Source organism: Delphinapterus leucas, unplaced genomic scaffold (assembly GCF_059928025.1).
Source record: "Delphinapterus leucas isolate spDelLeu-1000000601 "Yukka" unplaced genomic scaffold, BTC_Dleu_Yukka2 spDelLeu_asBTCV2_sq53, whole genome shotgun sequence".
Taxonomy (NCBI): Eukaryota; Metazoa; Chordata; class Mammalia; order Artiodactyla; family Monodontidae; genus Delphinapterus; species Delphinapterus leucas.
The window spans coordinates 3349657-3371121 of NW_028322262.1; the positions used below are offsets into that span (position 1 = coordinate 3349657).

Here is a 21465-nt window from a genome sequence, read left to right on the forward strand (position 1 = left end):
ACCAGTCAAAATGGCTATCATCAAAAAATTCACAAACAATAAATGCTGGAGAGTGTGTAGACAGAAGGGAACCCTCCTACACTGTTGGTGGGAATGTACATTGGTACAGCCACTATGGAGAACAGTATGGGGGTTCCTTAAGAAACTAAAAATAGAGCTACCATATGACACTGCAATCCCACTCCTGGGCATATACCTGGAGAAAAACATGGTCTGAAAGGATATATGCACCCCAGTGTTCATTGCAGCACTTTTTACAAATAGCCAAGACATGGAAGCAACCTAAATGTCCATCAACAGAGGAATGGATAAAGAAGATGAAGATGTGGTACATACATATAATGGACTATTACTCAGCCATTAAAAAGAATGAAATGCCATTTGCAGCTACATGGATGGACCTAGAGACTGTTATACTGACTGAAGTAAGTCAGAGAAAGAGAAATATTGTATGATATCCCTTATATGTGGAATCTAAAAAGAAATGATACTAAGGAATTTACTTACAAACAGAAACAGACTCACAGACTTAGAGAACAAACTTATGGTTACTGGGGGGATGGAGTGGGGGAAAGCATAGTTAGGGAGTTTGGGATCGACTGCTGTATTTAAAGTGGATAGCCAACAAGGACCTACTGTATAGCACAGGGAATTCTGCTCGATGTTATGTGGCAGCCTGGATGGGAGCCGAGTTTGGAGGAGAATGGATACATGTATATGTATGGCTGAGTCGCTTTGCTGTGCACCTGAAACTATCACAACTTTATTAATAGGCTGTACTCCAACATAAAATAAAAGGTTAAAAACAAACTAAAAAACAAAAATCAACTCCAAAGATTCTGCTGAACCATGAATGTTTTTACAGGGAGAATCATTTGCGGAGGGGATCAGAGTCTTCCTTATCTTCCACTGTTTGCAGACTTTCTTTTGATTGGTTTGTGGTGAGGTAAGAGGGCAGTGCTCCAGGAATCTTGTGCTCAGTCTGAAGTTATCATCCTCCACCTGGGCTGGGACCTTTGTTCCCACAGAAGAACTTAAAGATATTGTTATGTATATTCCTTGAAGAGGAACCAGGACCCTGCCCCATGACTGAACTATTGTTTCTTTACTGCTGCTACTTTGTTTCTGCATTCCTGCCCTTCCCTGATAAGCAACTATTTGAATATTCCCTTTGGAACTCAAGGAAGGTCAAGGAGGGTGAAGCCTTTTCTCTACAGACAAGAAAATGGGGGACCTGGAAAGGATTTGTACCCAGGAGGGCCCCATATGGTCCTGCTCCATTTCATTTCTTCAACAACTTCAGAGCTTTTCTTTCTCTCTTTTAGAGTATTCACGGATTGGATAGGACTAAATTTTAGGAGACCACACACCTAGTGATTTATCTTTTGTTTGCAACATGTGTATTCCCAGCCCTGGTGAGGAAGAAAGTAAAGCCAGGTATTTGTCAAATTGACTTGATTCACCTGATTGTTTTTTCCTACTTTTCCTAGGTGTTGACCATTCTTAAAGTTAGGTAGGTAATATAGTATAGGTAACCAGTAAGTAAAAGCTTTCCAGAAGCTAATTTTTCAATGTCAATTCAAATTCCTCTGTTGGAAGATTTAGGCAGTGATTGTATATCCCACATCTGCTATTATTTCTTCGCTTCCCTGTCTTTTATTTTCCACTTTGTACCTTTCTCCGCTAATGAATCATGTAAACAAAATGAAAGCAACATGAATTTGTTTTGTTCCAGTTTCCCAGGTTGGCCATTCATTTCAATTCAGTGAATGAGTAGGTCAAGTCAGTAAAAAATACCTAATTTTACTAAAAGACTGTCTTAGAAATCACCGTATAAAAACACACTTCAGGGCTTCCCTGGTGGCGCAGTGGTTGAGAATCCGCCTGCTGATGCAGGGGACACGGGTTCGTGCCCGGTCCGGGAAGATACCACATGCCGCGGAGCGGCTAGGCCCGTGAGCCATGGCCGTTGAGCCTGCGCTGCGGAGCCTGTGCTCCGCAACAGGAGAGTCCACAACAGTGAGAGGCCCACATACCGAAAAAAACAAGCAAGCAAAAACCACTTCAAAAAGAATAATGGATGCTTAATCCACTAGTTTGAGTGTCAGAGCTATTGGACCATAATGTACAAGAAAGTTTATATTAGGGTATTTCTGTTACAGCATCACTGGAGAGAAAATATTTACATAAAGAAACACTTAAGTGAATATGGATTTATGCATTCTGTAATTCTGTTTAAAGGTGTTCAAATTCTTTGAATCCATATAAATTGGCATGTCTACTGTTTAAATTTTACTACCAGAACATGCAAAGCCCTTTACAAACTCCTGTTTTTTCCAAGCTGACCCCACCTTATACTTTATGAAATATTACTTATCTTTCAAGACATAGCTCAGGTATCACATCCTCCAGCACATCTTCTGCAAGCTAGAATGGATTGTCAATCTTTACATTTAATCTGTGACCCATTTGAATTCATCTCCCTTCTCTTATACTCTTTAAATGCTTTATAAATATGTCTTTTCCTACTATACAGCCTTTAAGGTATTGCATCCTAACCTTTATCTAGTCATGGGTTTATTTGAGATAGCCATCCTTGAAGTGGATGCCTCTTTGAAGTGGATGCCTTAGCAATCAAAGCATAAGTCAGGCACTTGCATTACCCCAAAAAACCCCCCAAAACAACCTGCCAAGGCTTACACTACAACCATGCACTACTCCTTTAAAAACACTGAATGAGGGCTTCCCTGGTGGTGCAGTGGTTGAGAGTCCGCCTGCCAATGCAGGGGATACGGGTTCGTGTCCCAGTACGGGAAGATCCCACATGCCGTGGAGCGGCTGGGCCCGTGAGCCATGGCCGCTGAGCCTGCGGATCCGGAGCCTGTGCTCCGCAACGGGAGAGGCCACAGCAGTGAGAGGCCCGCGTACCACAAAAAAAAAAAAAAACAAACACACTGAATGATAAAGAATCCCAGGGGCAACACACATTATTTCTCTAAATATTGGAAAAAGAAGTTTTGATTTCCAATAACTGACATTTCAAGAACACTATGGTCAGTACATAAGCAAGATGATCTGAAAAGTTAATATAGACTATTTGATTGCTTCAGTTTTACCTTTTATGTAAAAAGCTTTTTCAGGAAATGCAACAAACCGAGAAGAACAGGTACTCTTTATAGCCTGGCTAATACCTTCTTCATAATCTCAGTTTTAGAGTTCAGCAAGGCAGAGTAAATATCGCTATAAAATGGAAATCAGTATACATTTACTATTTTGCCACAAAATTATTTGAATTTGCCAACATTCAGCCATGATTTAGTGATGTATGCTTTGAACTTACTAGTTATTAAGCAGACTTATGAGAACAATGAGAATCTCATCCTTTTGAAGGTGAAAGAACCCAGAAGAAAAATTGTTCACATTCTAACAGTGAGAAACAGTCAGTTAATCTACAGAATCATGTTTCCTTGAACCTGTAGAGAACTGATATTTCAAGGCAAACAAGTAAAATAAATTCCAGAGGGTGTTGAGTCTCCTCAAAGGTAAGGCACATAAGCTTTTTCACTTTGGTAGATAATGAGCCTGCCTAAGGCTGGAGAAAGAGAACCAAGAAACTACTCCTGTCTCACCATGAGCCTTCAGTTAATAAGAAGAAACCATTATCTACTGTTGGCTCAGGTAGAAGAATGCAAGAGAATCACTCTCTGGTGCATGTGTGTTAGACCTGCTGAAAGCTGAGGGTAGGAAAGGAAAAGTGAGAAAAATGCTCTGGATCTCTAAAACTCCACAAAATGCAATATAAAGTGGAATTTTTAAATAGCAGTAATCTCAAAGCAATTGTAGCTCATGCCATCTCCCCCCAAATAAGAAGCTTAATTGACCATATTGACCTTGCACTTCACGAAAAAGTTCCATCAAAGGAGAGATGAGTGTGCACATTACCAAGTATAATATTTTTCTCAGCCTCTCTAATTTGATACACATTTTTGGCATTTATTCAAAAATTGAAACACTGAAAAAGAAAACAGCATCAAAACTGACTTATTAAGACATAAAGCCATTAATAGCTCTAGAGCCATAGAAGAAAAAGATTTTGGAAGTGACAGACAAGAAAATTAAAATAACTCTGAACTATGTTAAAGTGCCAAGTGGGAATGATAGGAGAAAAAAGAGATGAGGAATTTTAAGACAAATGGAAATTGTAGATAAAGAATAAAATGAAAACACAATTTTTTAAAAGCACTATTTCAGAGGTGAATTCCTACCATGGACTACTTTGGATACCTCAGAGAAAATCTGTATACTTGAAAACAGGACAACAGAAATTACAAAAACAAACACAAAGCAAAAGAGAGGGAAAAGACAAAAAAATAAATAAAGAGCATCCAAGAGCTGTGGAACAATATCAAATAATCTAACATATAGTTGAAGTCCAGGAAGATGATGGTTAGGAATCCAAGCTGACTAAGACAGTTTGCAAATATTTATTTTTGTAGAAACTACCCAACTATCTTCAAAATTGGCTGTGCCATTTTGCATTTCCACTAGCAGTGAATGAGAGAGAATTCCTGGTGCTCCAAATCCTTGCCAGCATTTGATGTCAGTGTTCTGGATTTGGGCCATCTAATAGGTGTGTAGTGGTATCTCATTGTTTTAATTTGCATTTCTGTAATGACGTATGATGTGGAGTATCTTTCAATGTGCTTATTTTCCATCTGTATATCTTCTTTGGTGAGGTGCCTGTTAAAGTATTGGGCCCATTTTTAAATGCGGTAGTTTGTTTTCCTATCGTTGGTTTTAAGAGTTCTTTGTATATTTGGAATAAGAGTCCATAAGATGTGCTGCACATATTTTTGCCCAGTCTGTGGCTTGTCTTGACATTTTCTTTACATTGTATTTTATAGAACAGAAGCTTTTAATCATAATGAAGTTTAGTTTATCCTTTCTTTCATAGATTGTACTTCTGGTGTCATATCTAAAAAGTCATCTCCATACCCAAGGTTCTCTAGATTTTCTAAGTTACCTTCAGGAGTTTTATAGTTGTGCATTTTACTTTGAGGTCCATGACCCATTTTGAGTTAATTTTTGGGACAGTCTTAAGTTCTGTATCTAGATCCATTTTTTGGATGTCGATGTCATGTTGTTTCAGCACCATTGTTGGAAAATTCTTTGAACCATTGTGTTGCCTTTTTTTCCTTTGTCAAAGATAAGTTAACTATATTAATAGGGGTTTATTTCTGGGCTCTCTATTTTGTTCAGTTGATCTGTTTGTATATTCTTTTGCCAACACCACACTTGTCTTGGTGAGTCTTGAAGATGGGTACTATCAGCCTTCTAACTTTGTTGTTTTCCTTAGTCTATTCTGGGTCTCTTGCTTTTCCATATAAACTTTAGTATCAATTTATGAATATTAACAAAATAACTTGATGGCATTTTGATTGAGATATATTGAAGCTATAGGTCAACTTCAGAAGAACTGACATCTTGGCAGTATTGAGTCATTGTATTCATAAACATAGAGTATCTCTCCATTTATTTAGTTCTTTTCATTTATTTCAGTAGTTTTGCACTTTTCCTCAAATAGATCTTGTATCTATATTGTTAGATTTTTATATAAGTATTTCATTTGAGAGGGCTGCTAATACAACTGGTATCATGTTTTTAACTTCAAACTCCACTTGTTTATGTCTCATATATAGGTAGGTCATTGAGTTTTATAAATTAACCTTGTGTCTTGCAACCTTGCTATAATTGCTTATTAGTTCCAGAAGTTGTTTGTTGATTCTTTCAAATTTTCTACATAGCTAATCAAGTCATTTGTGAACAAAGACAACTTCATTTCGTCCCAATATGTATAACTTTTATTTCCTTTTCTTGTCTTTCTGCATTAGCTAGTTATTCCAGTATGATGTTGAAGGACAGTAATGAGAGGGGATATCCTTGTCTTGTTCCTGATATTAGTGGGAAAGCTTGAAATTTTTCATCACTAAGTAGGATTTTAGCTGTAAGTTTTGGCAGATGTTTTGTCAAGTTAAGGATGTTTACTAAGAGTTTTTATGAATGAGTGTTGGATTTTCTCAAATTCTGTTTCTCCATCTGTTGATATGATCATGTGATTTTTCTTCTTTAGTGTGTTGATATGATGGATTACATTAATTCATTTTCAAACATTAAACCAGTCTTGCATACCTGGAATAAACCCCACTTGTTTGTAGTGTATAATTCTTTTTACATATTGTTGGATTTAATTTGCTAAAATTTTGTTGAGGATTTTTTGCATCTGTGTTAATTTCATTATCATATCTTTGTCTAGTTTAGGTATTAGTGTAATGCTGACCTCATCAAATGAGTCAGTATTTTTTCTGCTTCTATCTTTTTAAAGAGGTAAGAGAACTGGTATCATTTCTTCCTTAAGTGTTTGGTGGAATTCATCAGTGAATCCATCTGGACCTGGTGCTTTCTGTTTTGGAAGTTTATTAATTATTGACTCAATTTCTTTAATGTTATAGGCCTATTCATATTGTCTAATTTTATGTGAGTTTGTCAGATTATCTTTCAAGAAATTAATCCACTTTATCAAGGTTATTAAATTTTTTCACTGAATTGTTCATAATATTACTTTATTATCCTTTAATGTCCATGGAATCTGTAGTGATGTCCCCTTTCATTTCTGATATTAATAAATTGTGTCCTCTCCCTTTTTTTCTTAGTTACTTGGCTGGAGGCTTATTGATTTTCTTCATCTTTTCAGAGAACCAGCTTTTGGTTTCATTGATCTTTCTCAACTGGTTTCCTGTTTTTAATTTTATTCATTTCTGCTCTAACTTTATTAATTCTTCTGCTTACTTTGGAGTTAATTGCTCTTCATTTTTCAGTTGCCTTAGGTAGAAGCTTAGATTATTAATTTCACTTCTTTCTTCTTCTCCAATATGTGTATTCAATGCTTTAAATTCCCAATTAAGTACTGACTTTGCCACATCTCATGTTTCTTTGATTTTTAACAAATGATTTGTCATTCTTCGTGACATAATTCTAAATTTTTTTTTCAGTTTATATACTTGAAAATAAATTTGTTTTTCAGAAATAGCCATTCCTTTTTCTCAGTTATGTTGTTTGTTTTTTTTTTTTTCGGTACGTGGGCCTCTCACTGTTGTGGCCTCTCCCGTTGCGGAGCACAGGCTCCGGACGTTCAGGCTTAGTGACCATGGCTCACGGGCCTAGCCATTCCGTGGCATGTGGGATCTCCCTGGACTGGGGCACGAACCTGTGTCCCCTGCATCGGCAGGCAGACTCTCAACCACTGCGTCACCAGGGAAGCCCTCAGTTATGTTTTTATTTGAAATTCGGAAATACATTTTTTTTTTTTAGTTCTGGGTGTTTGCTTTTGTTTTTGCTCTAATTGTATTTTCTTGATAATTCTTTATTTCATTTTTCTGTCTCTTTAATTATTTCATTTTGGCCTTTCTCCATTAGGTTACAATAGATAAGATTTTTCTCTACTTACTCAGGATGACATGGTTTCCTAATACCTGTAGAACTCAATTTGTTGACATTATGGAGCAATAGCCAAGCAGCAGGAGTAAGAGGAATAGAAGCTTCTGCTCTTATAGGCTGGGAAAAAATTAACCAGTGTATTGTATTCCTCCAGCATGTTCTCTTTTCTCAGGTTCATCCAGATGCAAAAGACAGTTCATTCAAAACTTAAACGTTTGTGAAGAATTTACATTACCAATGCAAGTTTTGGTTTATCCATGTTAGGCAGATTGAGTGCTTTCCCTTTCCCCACCCCCAACAAATCCTGTACACTTGATTAGAAAAAGGCTTCTTAAACCACCATGCATTCTATTACCTATCATGTTACCAAAATTTTGGTCCTGTGTCAGCTTTCTTACCCTTGAGTTCCTGGATATGTTGATTCTTGATGCCTTAGAAAGCCCACTCAATTTTCTGCCACTGTCCCCTTATTTATGGTATTACATCCATAAAGGTAATTGGCAGAAAAAGGGTGTCTTGACTGCACATTTAATCTCTTTTTCCAGAATGTGTTTTAAAAAATAAGTCCATCTGGTGTATTAGTTTATCTGCTGTCTTAATAAATTTTCACAAACTTAGTGTCTTAAAAAACACGAATTTATTATCTTACTGTTCCATAGGTAATAAGTCTGATATGAGTCTCACTGGGCTATAAACAAGGTGTCTGCAGGGCTGCATTCCTTCCTAGAGTTTCTGGGGACAAATCTGTTTCCCTGTCTTTTCTAGCTCCTAGAACCCCCTTCTTCCATTTTTGAAACCAGAAATATTACATCATTCTCTGCCTTTCTTCCATAGTCACTCTTCTGTTTCCCTCTTCCACTTTTAAACAACCTTGTAATTATATTATGTTTATCTGAATAATCTGCAAAAATCTCCCTATTTCAAGGTCAATTGATTATCGACCTTAATTTCATTTGAAGCCTGAATTATTTTGTAATGTAGCCTAAAGTATTCACAATTATAAGATTTAATATATAGGCCGTTTCAGGAGGCCATTATTTTCACTATCACATTTTAATTTTAAAATATATTTAATTTGTACACACACACATATATGTATATGACTTATATAATCATAACTTTGTGTTATGTAATTATAGTGAATTTAAATTGGTTAAAAAGATAGACTTAAAAATTGAGAATATAACAATCTATAAATTGATAACTAGTCAGTATTAATTTATGGGTTGGAAAATCATATTGTTATAAAAATATAACCAATAAAAAGTTCAAAAGCCTTTCTCTAATATCATAAAATTTCTCTATAGTTGAAATTAATCACTCATAATTTTAGTTTTGTATTTCTTTTCTGTTTCCAAATACAGTAAATTGATAAAATAATATTAAATAGAAATTATTGATAGTCAACTTAGCCTTAATGTAAATATAAGGTAATAGTTCATGGTATTTTAAATTTTCTAGGCATGTATTGCTAAAAGGCTTTCTTTACTCAAAGCTGATAATTTATAAAATAAAACACTGTGTACTCATTTTTATTGCTTGACACTTCCTAATTTATGGTAAGTGATAAGTCACAAGCCATGTTAAAACATAGCATCAACATTGCAGTCTATAACAAGATGACAAAGATATAAAGATAACATTATTTGGCATTGATGTTGTGCTTTCAGCATTTGTTTAGAAAATGTAATCTAAAAGCCCATTAATTACATTGTTAACAAAAGAGCAGGCTTAAAAAAAAAGTTTTTTTTAGGAGTGGCAAATGCAGATAATATATTGGAGAAAAGAATAGCATATATTGAAGAATAATTATGTTATCTTCATTAGCTCTTTGGAGTTACACTAATTATATCGACTAATTTTGTTGACTTTAAAAAAATAGACACATCAGTACTAATTAGATATTTTAAAGAATTCTAAGCCTAAAGGAGGTAAAGGCTATTACCTCCTCTACATTGCTATTTTCCTAAACACTTGACTTTCCTATGTTAACACTATATGATCACATGGAGAATTATAAGTTTGGTGAATAAAAAGGAAAATTCAATGTAACACCTCTCATATTATTTCAAAATATAAATCACAGTTTCAGGTTATTTATAGCTCTCATTTGATCTATAGGATTTGACATCATTTTGGCAGTAAGGAATTAAACTTCTCTCCCATCATGAATGGCCCTTCCAGGGAATTTCTGTGAACATCATTTTATGTCAGATGTACTAAAGTTATAAATGGGCATCCTGAAAGAAAGTGGCAGAGAGTAAATGTAATTATGTACCATAAAATATGAGAGAATAGACAGGAAATTTTTTATTACTCATCCAAATATTTATATATAATGTGGAATTATTATTTGAAAGTTTAACTTAAGCAAATGTTAGTTTGTAAATAATAATAAGGAATCATTTAACTAATGGGGTATATTTTATATTGTGTTATTATTTATTGACCTAAAATTTGATTAGGGAAAATGGTTCTAAAAAATAAATCTGGATTGCATGCAGAGGTACATTTTTAGTTGACTGTTATTATTTGGTATGTTGGAAGTTGAAGTAGCCATGAATGTTGTAGAATGTAATAATATATATATATTTATAATAATATAATAATGTATGTAATAATATTACATGTATATAATAATATATATATAATTGACATATACATGTTCCTGGTGTACAACATAATGATTCAATATTTGATATATTGTGTGAAGGATTATCACAATAAGTCTAGTTTATATCCATCACCATACATAGTTACAAAAGTCTTTTTCTTGAGATGAGGACATTTAAGATTTACAGTTAAGTCCCCTACATATGAACCTTCAAGTTGCGAACCTTCAAAGATGCAGACGTGTGTTCACATGTCCAATCATGTGAGTTCTATTTGTGGAGGCACCGTTAGTTTTTGAGGCACAGGACCTAAATGTAGAATGGTACACGAAGGCTGAAGCCACTGTTTGGAATGTAATACAGTGCTACCGTGTCATCGATGATGGGAAAAAAAGAGCCTAGTATTCAGACATCACTGGATTGTTTTTTCAAGAGGGTAGATAGAATTGAATCCAGCAAGGAACCAGAACCTGTGCCATCAACGTCAGGCATGAGTGAAATTGCAGCTTGCCCTCTGTCTCCTATTGCTGACGATCCTTCAGCTCTACCATCTCCCACCTCCTCTCCTTCCTCCAGTCAGTAACTCTTCTTGCCTGTTCACTCAATGCCAGCCCCTGTATGCCAGCTGTTGTACTGTACTACTGTACTTTCCAAGGTACTGTACTGTAAGATTAAAAGTGTTTATATTTTGTGTTTGTTTTTTATGTATTATTTGTGTGAAAAGTATTATAAACCTATTACGGTACAGTACTGTATAGCCGATTGTGTTGTGTACCTAGGCTAACTTGGTGGACTTATGAACAAAATGGACTTATGAATGTGCTCTCGGAATGGAACTTGTTCGTATGTAGGGGACTTACTCTATGCTCTTAGCAATTTTCCAATATGCAATACAGTATTATTAACTATAGTCACCATGCTGTACATCCCCATGACTTATTTATTTTATAACTGGAAGTTTGTACCTTTGATCCCCTTCACTCATTTCACATATCTCCCACCCACTGTCTCTGGCAACCGCCAATCTGTTCTCTGTATCTATTAGCTTGTTTTAGTTGTTGTTTATTCATTCATTCGTTTTAAATTCCAGATATAACTGAGGTCACTTGGCATTGGTCTTTCTCTGTCATTTAGCATAATACCCTCAAAGACCACGTGTGTTATTGTAGATGGCAAGATTTCATTCTTTTTAATGGCTGAGTAGTATCTCGTGTGTGTGTGTGTATATATGTATGTATGTATACCACTTCTTCTTTAACCATTCATCCATTGATGGACATCTAGGTTGTTTCCATACCTTGGCTATTGTAAATAATGCTGCAATGAATACTGGGCTTGTATATCTTTCTGAGTTAATGTTTTCATTTTCACTGGATAGATACCCAGAAGTAGAATTGCTGACTCTATTTTCAGTTTTTCAAGGAACTGTTTTCCATATTGGCTGTACCAATTTATATTCCCACCAACAGTGCATGAGGGTTCCCTTTTTCCACATCCTGGCCAACACTTATTTCTTGTCATTTTGATAATAGCCATTCTAACAGGTGTGAGGTGACATCTCATAGTTTTGATTTGCATTTCCATGAAGATTAATATTTTGAGCATCTTTTCTTGTATATATTGGCACATCTGTGTTTCATCTTTGAAAAGTCTGTTTAGATCTGCCCAGTTTTTAAACAAATTGTTTGGGATTATTTCTATTGAGTTGTATGAGTTGTTTATATATTGTAGATATTAGCCCCTTACCAGATATAGGATTAGCAAATATTTTCTTCCTTTTAGTAGGTTGGCTTTTCATTTTGTTCATGGTTCCCTTTGCCTTGCAAAAGATTTTTAGTATGATATAGTCCATTTGTTTGTTTTTCCTTTTGGTTGTCAGATTGAAAAATCTTTACCAAGGTTTATGTCAAGTAGCTTACCATCTATGTTTTCTTCTACAAGTTCTATGGTTTCAGGTCTTACATTCAAATCTTTAATCCATTTTGAGTTAATCTCCATGTATAGTGTAAAGTAGTGGTCAAGTTTCATTCTTTTTCATGTTGTTTATCAATTTTCTCAACACCATTTATTGAAGAGATTGTCCTTTGCACATTGTATAATCTTGGCTCCTTTGTCATAAATTAATTGATCACATATGCATGGGTTTATTTCTGGGCTGTCCATTCTGTTCCATCTATCTATGTGTCTGTTTTTATGCCAATACCATACTGTTGTAATTACTATAGCTTTGTAATATAGTTTGAAATCAGGGAGCAAGATGCCTTCATCTTTGTGCCTCTTTCTCAAGATTTCTTTATCTCTTTGAGGTCTTTTGTGGTTTCTTACAAGTTTTAGGAATATATGTTCTGTTTCTCTGAAAAATGCCATTTGAGTTTTGATAGAAATTGCATTGAATCTGTAGATTGCTTTGGAGTACACATATTTTATCAATATTGATTCTTTCAATCCAAGAGCACAGAATATCTTTCCATTTATTTGTATCTTTTTCAATTTATTTCATTAAGGACTTGTTTTCAATATGCAAGTCTATTATCTCCTTGGTTAAATTTATTCCTAGGTATTTCATTCTTTTTGATGCAGTTGTAAATGGGATCATTTTCTTCATTTCTCTTTGATAGTTTGTTTTTAGTGTATAAAAATACAACAGATTTTTGGATATTGATTTTGTTCCCTGTGGCGTTAGTGAATTTGTTTATTCTAATAGTTTTTTTTGGTGAAGTCTTTATTATTTTGCTGTATATAAAATTATATTGTCTGCAGATAGTGACAGTATTACTCCCTTCTTTCTGATTTGGATGACTTTTATTTCTTTTTCTTGTCTAATTGCTCTGTCTTAGGACTTCTGATACTAAGTTGAATAAAAGTGGCAAGAGTGGACATTTTTGTTGGTTTCTGATCTTAGAGGAAAAGCATTCAGCGTTTCTTTGTTGAGTATGATGTTAGCTGTGTACTTGGCATATATTGCCTTTATTATTGTTGAGTTATGTTTCTTCTATACCCACTTTGTTTAGAGGTTTTTTATCATAAATGAATGTCAAAGGCTTTTTCTTCATCTATTGAGATGATCATATGATTTTTACCTTTCATTTTGTTAATGTGGACTATCATCTTGATTTGTGGCTGTTGAACCATCCTTGTATCCCTGGAATAAATCCCACTTGATTTTGGTGTATGATCTTTTTAATGTATTGTTTTGGTTGCTAATATTTTTATTGAGGATTTTTACATCTATATTCATCAGCAGTATTTTCCTATAATCTTTTTTGTGTGTGGTGTCCTTGTCAAGTTTTGGTATCGTGGTAATGCTGGACCCATAAAATGAGTTTGGGAGCATTCCCACTACAATTTTTTGGGATTGTTTGTGAGGGATAGGTATTAACTCTTCTTTGAATATTTGGTAGAATTCACCTGTGAAACTGTTTGATCCTGAACTTTGTTTGATGGGGGTCTTTTTCTTACTGATTCAATCTCCTTACTAGTAACTGGTCTATTTAGATTTTCTGTTTCTTCAAAATTCAGTCTTGGAAGATTGTATGTTTTGGGAATTTATCTATTTCTTCTGCATTGTCCAATCTGTTGGTGTGTAATTATTCATATTAGTCTCCTATGAGTCTTTGAATATTTTGGTTTTCAGTTATAATTTTTCCTTTTTCATTTCTAATTTTATCCTCTTTTTTTGTTTGTTTTAGTGAGTCTAGTTAAAGGTTTGTCAATTTTATCTTTCAGAGAATCAGCTCTTAATTTTAAAATTTTTTTCTACTCTTTAAGACTCTATTTCATTTATTTTCTCTTTTTATTATCTTCTTACCTTTATTATTTCCTTTCTTCTACTAACTCTGGCTTCATTTTTTCTTCCTTTTCTAGTTTCTTGGGTTGTAATGTTCAATTGTTTTTTTGAGACTTTTCTGGTCATTTGAGGTAGTCTGTATCACTATGACTGTCCCTCTTAGAATTGCTTTTGCTGCATCACATAGATTTTGGTATATTGTATTTTCATTTTTATTTCTCTCAAGTTATAGTTTGACTTCTCTTTGATTTCTTTGACTCATTGCTTTTTCAGTAGCATGTTGTTTAACCACATATTTATTATTTTTTTCAAGTTTTTTCTTGTTATTGATTTCTAGTTTATTACCTTTATGGATGGAAAAATGCTTGATATGATTTCAGTCATCTTAAATTTGCTGAGACTTTTTTTGTGGTCTAACATGTGATCTATCCTAAAGAATGTTCCATGTGTACGTGAAAAGAATGTGTATTCTGCTTTGGGATGGAATATTCTGTATATATCTATTAAGTCTCTCTAGTCTAATTTGTCATTTAAGGCCTGTGTTTCCTTGTTGACTTTTCAGTCTGGGTGTCCTATTTGCAGTCTGGGTGTCCTAAGATTTGCTGTCAATTTCTCCCTTTGTCTGTTAATATTAGCTTTATATATATGTACATCAATACTGGGTGCATGAAAATTTACAAATGTTATATTTCTCGTTGGATTGACCCCTTTATTATTATGTAATGCAAATCTTTGTTTTTAATGACAGTCTTTGTTTTAAAGTGAATTTTGTCTCTGATATAAATACAGCTATCCCAGATTTCTTTTAGTTTCAATTTGCATGAAACATCTTTTTCCATCTTTTCACTTTAAGTCTGTGTGTCCTTATATCTGAAGTAAGTCCCTTGTAGGCAGCTACAGATGGCTCTTTTTAAAATTCATTTAGCCACTGTATCTTTTGATTCAAGAATTATTCCATTTTTATTTAAAGTAGTTATTGTTAGTTATGTACTTATTGCCATTTTGTTAATTATTTTCTGGCTGTTTCATAATTCTTGTTTCTTTCTTCTCTTGCTCTCTTCCTTTTTGTTTGATGCCTTTTTTTAGTGTTGTGCTTAGATTTCTTTCTCATTATCTTTTTTGTTTCTACTATAGGTTTTTGCTTTGTGGATACCCTAAGGCTCACATAACAGCTTTCATTTAACAATCTATTTTAAATTGATAGCAAGTTAAGTATGAACACATTCTAAAACTTTACATTTTTACTCCCTATCCCTGTGTTTTATGTTTTTGATGTCATTTTTATATCTTTGTATTTTGTGTATCCCTTAACTAATTATTTAGTTACAGTTTTTTTTTTACTTTTGTCTTTGAACCTTCCTACTAGCTTTATAGTTAATCCACTATCTTTACTATAAATTTACCTTTACCAGTGAGATTTTTACTTTTCTTGTTGTTGTTACTAATTAGTGCTCTTTTTTTCCAGCTTAAAGAAGTCACTTTAACATTTCTTATTAAAGTCTTTTTTAGTGGTGATGAACTCCTTTAGCCTTTCCTTTATGGAAAACTCTTTTCTCTCCAATTCTGAATAAGAAGTTTGCTGGTAGAATATTCTTGGTTGGAAGGTTTTTCTTTCAGCATTTTGAATATATTGTGCCACTTCCTCTGATATACAAAGTTCTGCTGAAAAAATCTGCTCATAGGCTTATGGGAGTTTCCTTGTACATAACAAGAAGTTTTTCTCCTGTTGTTTTTAATATTCTCTCTTGTCTTTATCTTTTGACACTTTAATTCTAATATGTCTTGGCTTGTGTCTCTTTGGGTTTATCTTATTTGGAACTTTCCGGTTCCTGGATATGAATGTTTGTCTTCTTTCCCCAGTTAGGGTAGTTTTCAGTCATTATTTCTCCAAATAATATTTCTACTCCTTTCCCTCTCTCTTCTCCTTCTGGGAGCCCTATGATGTGAATGGTAGTCTGTTTTAAGTGGTGCAATATGTCCTTTGAGCTATCTTTACTTTTTTAAAAAAATTCTTTTCTCTTTTTCTGCTCTGACAGGGTGAGTTCTACTGCCCTGTCTTGAGATGACTGGTGCTTTCTCCAGTTTCATCTAGTCTGCTCTTGAACCCTTTTAGTGTGTTTTTCAGTTTAGTTATTACATTTTTCAGCTCTGTGACTTCTGTTTGATACTTTCTTATATTTTCCATCTCTTTGTTCATGTTCTTACTATGTTCATCTATTCTATCCATTCAGTGAGCATCTTTATGTCTATAACTTTGAATTCTTTATCAGATGAATTACTTATCTCTGTTTCATTAAGGTTTTTTTCTAGAGTTTTATCTGGTTCTTTCATCTGGAACATATTGCTTTGTTTCTTCATTTTGCTTTACTTTCTGTGTTTGTTTCTGTGTATTAGGTGGAAGAGCTACCTTTCCCAGACTTGAAGGAGTGGCTTTGTGTAGGAGATGAAACTTGTCATTCAATCTTGTTCTTACTCTTGGTTGTCTCTGAAATCTATGTGATTGTCCAAGCTTCCTGATTTATTCTTCATAGATTCCAGTAGTTAAGGATGTGCAACACCTGTCAGTGTTCAAAAAAAATTTTTTTTTTAGTCTGTACTTAATTTCAGTCTGTTTGGGAGCCAGTTTCTCAGGCAGCAGCTTCTAAATTATGCAAATATATACAGTCCTCTGGGACCTCAATTTTAAACCCTGCTGACCTCCAGACCAGTTGATCCAGAAGTGTTTCCTTGACAGTGGTTGCAAAAATCAGGGTTTTAGACAAGTGTAAAAGCTCGTTTCTGGGAGGTACCAGTGAGCTGTAGCAAGGCCAAGGGAGAGTGCGAAGATCATGTTCCCTGGGCTATGTTTCCTGAGACCTCTTCTGTAGCCTCTAGATGTGTGGTAAACCTGAAGCCTGCCCCTCAGGTTGAAGCTCCAGGACAAGTAAATAAATTCCTTTTTCATAGGAAGACTGGGATTATGTCTCATTTTGCTTTCTGTGGTATGCCCTGTGGGGTGGTAGCCTGCCAAGAACTCTCTCTCCAATTGTTTCAGTCCTGCAGGGCTCAGAAACACTAACTCTGCTGGCTACTAGTGCCAGATGCTCAAGGGACATTCCCTGTGTGGACTGTGTGTGCCTGCCAGCTTTAGCAGTGACACAGGAGAATGTGGAGGTACAGCCTGCCTGCTGGTTTTGGCAAGGCTGCAAAAGAGTATGGGGGGAGGGCATGCCCCCTGGCTTAACAGGGCTGCAGGAGAGTATGGAGGCAGGGTGTGCCTGCTGCTGTTAACAAGGTAGAAGGAGAGTGCAAAACTGGTACCCACCACCACCTCCATCCCTAGAGAGAACCCCAACAGGCCCTTGCCCCTTCAGCACACACTTTAAGATTAGCAAATGAATCTCCTTTGCATATAGTCTAGGTGCTTTTCAAATTGTTGTTTTTGTGCTGGGTCCTGGGGTGAGTAAGCCTGCACACAAGCCCTTTAAGAGAGCAGGATCTCAATTCCATATAGCTCTTTGGGTCTCCTGGACATAAGCCCCACTGGTTTTCAAAGCCAGACAATTTGGGGGCTTATCTTTCCAGTGCAGGTCCCAAGGTTTGGAGTGCCTGACATGGGGAAAAAATCCCTCACTCCTCAGGGAAAAGCTCTTTACTTGTGAGATTCCTCCTGATTGTAGGTCACTGTGCTGGGCGTGAGGTTTTGGCAATCTACCTCTCTTACCTGTCTCAATGTGGCTCTTTTTTCCTTTGTTCTGGAAAAACTATTCAGCTAGTTTTCAGGTCTTTTCAAAGGGAATTTTTCCATATGTAACTAGATTTGGTGTGTCCATGGGAGGAGTTCAGGATCTTCCTACACCCCTGTCTTGAAGAGCTGCCTCTGAGTAAAAGTTTTAGAGGACAATGCATCGTTCACTCAGACATTATGGAGTATGTGTTCAGGTAGATCACAGTTCATTCTGGGTCACTGGGTCCTCCAACCATTGCTGACCTTATATAGCATAAGTAAAGTGTAACTTTTTTGTGTTGCCACTGAGATTTGGGGGTGTTTATTATACTTCAGCATACGCTAGCCCATTCTGAGTGCTACAGTTGGTGATACAGGTTTGAAATAGTAAAGTTAAAATGTCTCCATATTTCAGAAGATAGAAGAATTTCATAGTGACAGACATCTGTTAGTAAGAGCTAACTCCTAGTGATAAAGTGAGTGTAGATACCAAAGAGCCAGTAGAGTCACAGTAGTCTGAACCAGAAATATTTTGTTGGTCTTAATTAATTGTGGAGTTTCCAGAATCAAAAGTTATGAATGGCCACTTAAGTTTCAACTTAGCTTATATAACCTCAAATTTCCATGTTTGTAAGGTATATCCTAAGCCACCACAACAGATCCTTGACCCCTAAGCCAATTTCTAGCTCTAGATAAGTTAATAGACCTAAAATCAATTGAGAAATGGAAGTTTAGACACACCTGAAGGAGACCACACAGTAACACTATAAATATATACTAAGGTTATTTCTCTTAATTATTACCAAGGGACTCTAGACAACTGTCAAAGTCATTGGATATGGAAAAAAAATTCAGCACTTTGAGGAAATATTAGACCTGAATCTGAGCTATTATAAATTCTTGTGAACTAAAGAAAATTTTAGTTTATAACTAAGTTTGAGAGCATATGGGACTTAGGTGATAATTACAATTTTGAGAGAAATGCCTCAGTATGTTGTAAATCAACTATACTCTAATAAAAATTCAAAAAAAAACTGTAGCCATACCCATACACAACTGTTCAGATTTTCCATTTTTATGATAATATTTCATCTGATTTAAGTGGAAACTATCAACTCTTTAGATTTTTCTATATACACTCAATTGTGTACTGAAAGTTAAGAGCTAATTTTTTTTTTTTTTTTTTTGCGGTACATGGGCCTTTCACTGTTGTGGCCTCTCCCGTTGCAGAGCACAGGCTCCGGACGCACAGACTCAGCGGGCATGGCTCATGGGCCTAGCCGCTCTGTGGCATGTGAGATCTTCCTGGACCGGGGCACAAACCTGTGTCCCCTGCATCGGCAGGTGGACTCTCAACCACTGCACCACCAGGGAAGCCCCAAGAGCTAATTTTTGATGCTTTAAAAACAAAAAAAAAGAAGAAATGCCTCAGTATGTCCAAATAGATCACCACATATATTCTCACTGTAATTTCTGGGACTTTGTAATTGTAAACATATATAAATATATAAATATAAATATATATAGCTTATTTTGGAATCTGTATTTTGGAAGAAGAGTCAGATGGAAATCCCTAGAGTTTACAGTCCATTTAAAAAAACAACAAACCAAAACAAACAACACACATACAACCCTCTACAAATGGATCATTCTTGGTGGAACTGCAGAGATCTGTCCACATTAAAACCTTGAAATACATGAAAATGATGATTGCTAACACAGTCTCATTAAATTATCCACTTCAATTGGCTCAATAGACAGATGGGAATTAGAGAATGACAGATAATCATCAGTTTAATTGGGTGATGAATCTGCTTACAGATGCTGTCCAGATGTAGTCTCCCTACTTGAGCAAATTAATAAAGCTACTTTTATCTTGTATTATATATCTATTGATGAGATTAGTTTTTTTCCCACCCTTGTGATAAGAATTAATAAGAGGAGGAAATGTTCTCAAAAGACAGTGACAAAAGTACATATTTCATTCTACTCTTAGGGAATGAATTACCCCTCTAGTTTTGTACCAAAATTGAGTCTCTAGGAAGGATAATTGCTCATCATCACAGATATTCTGTTCAACATGTTGATGACATCATCCCTCACAACCTGAAGGGCAAGTATCCGACCTTCTAAGAGAGCTATGATTAAGTCAATTGTCACAAAAGAGAGAGATGCTTTAGGGATAATTCAGTGGTCTGACACTTCTTTAAAGTTTCTTGTCCAACCAGTGGTGTAGACAGGGTAAAATATTACCTTATAATTGAAGGAAAAAGTTATACTCTATCCCTTCCAGCACTAAGAGGACTAAGTTTTAGTTGGACTGCCTTTGAGGAAAAATATATTCTATTTAGATATGCTATTTTTACCTATTTAGTAAGTAACTAAAGAAGTTTCCAGCTCTGAATGCATTCAGAAGGGTTTCCAGCTTTTCACACAGTGGTAGAAGCATTTGACTACGTGGACTATATGGACTAGTTGTGGAGACATGATTAATTCAGTGTCTAAGGCAAATTCTGTTGCAGCATGGGACCCATAGCAATCATACAACTGTGCTTTACTGTTTTTGGTCAATAAATCTTCTCATTTATTTTTAAATCTTATTTTTAAATCTTCTCATTTATATTAGGGCCAGTGGTTTTCCACTGGCCCTAATATAACATGAAGCCCAAGTGAACATGAAATCCAGGCTGCCTCTTCCAAACTTACTCTGACCCACCTAGCCGTTACATTAGGTAAATCTAATTAACAATGCCAATTAAAGTGTACAAAAGAGATTGGGCGCAAGCATGTCCTGAAGCCATATGTATACTGTGTAAGCAGATTCTTCACCTTCCCACAGTGACTTTTCCTGCTGAAATATCCTATACGTGTGCTGCAGTGGGGGTTATTTTTAACTAGTTGCCTGCTGAGGGTAAAAAACAATTGGAGTTTGGTAAACGGAGAGTTATCTAATTTATTCCCATCAGCCAGAGTGACCTGCTACAAATTTATATCCCGGCTCATTAGAATCTCTGAAGCACCACAAAGCTGTCAAATACAAAGATTTATCTTTAAACAGTACATCTCTACTCTGCTTAGAGTGTGAGCTCCTGTATATAAAGAACAAATGAATTCATAGGAAGGTGGAGTTTGGGGACATCTCAGAATAAGTTAAGGGTTTGCCCCTTAGGACTTCTATAGTGAAGATACCTTGAATAGAAAGGTTAGCAAAATGACTTACTGTCTGAATGTTAGTAAGCTTTTATCCCAGTTCTAGATAGTCTTGTCCAATGAGCTCATGATCAAATTGTCATGATGGTAAAAATGAAAACTGAATAATATGCATGGGTTAAGTACATTTAACTTGTACTTAATTTTACTGCTAAATGTTTCATTTGCTGGCAGGAGGACAATTCATTGGTTTCTATACTTAATCATACTTTGGAAATGCCAGCCATTTACCTACCAGCAAATTGACAGTACCAAACTCCTCCATCGTGAAATGGAGTATTATTTACTCTTACTGAAAGAGACACTTACTCTAAACTAAGGTGTGATTTCCATCTGTGCATTAATCTACCATCTGTGAGCATACTAAATATCACTAATACAAAATATATTTTCCTATATAACGTTTCCCTGACCAAAGATATGTAAAGCATCCAATTAAAAAATTCCATTAATTGGTATCTTGGAGACAGTATTTCGTGAAGTTGAGATATACAAATGTATGCTATGCTCTGACCCAACACACAAGATTTCTTTTCTTCCATTATCAGAATATTTAGGTACGGAACAAAGAAACATAAATAGGGGGGAAATCTCTTAAGATTACATCTAATGACCCACTTACAAAAAGTGCTTTCGTTTTCAGATACTCTGGGCTC

The 21465-nt window shown here is 35.3% G+C and overlaps 1 protein-coding gene and 1 pseudogene across 2 annotated transcripts in view; one reads left to right on the forward strand and one right to left on the reverse strand.

Moving 5' to 3' along the window:
- The window catches only part of LOC149743918 (T-box transcription factor T pseudogene), a 76925-nt pseudogene extending 55851 nt beyond the window's left edge, over positions 1-21074 (reverse strand).
- LOC149743917 (uncharacterized) overlaps positions 1-21465 on the forward strand; it is a 191716-nt gene that overhangs the window by 139800 nt on the left and 30451 nt on the right. The window lies entirely within an intron of this gene.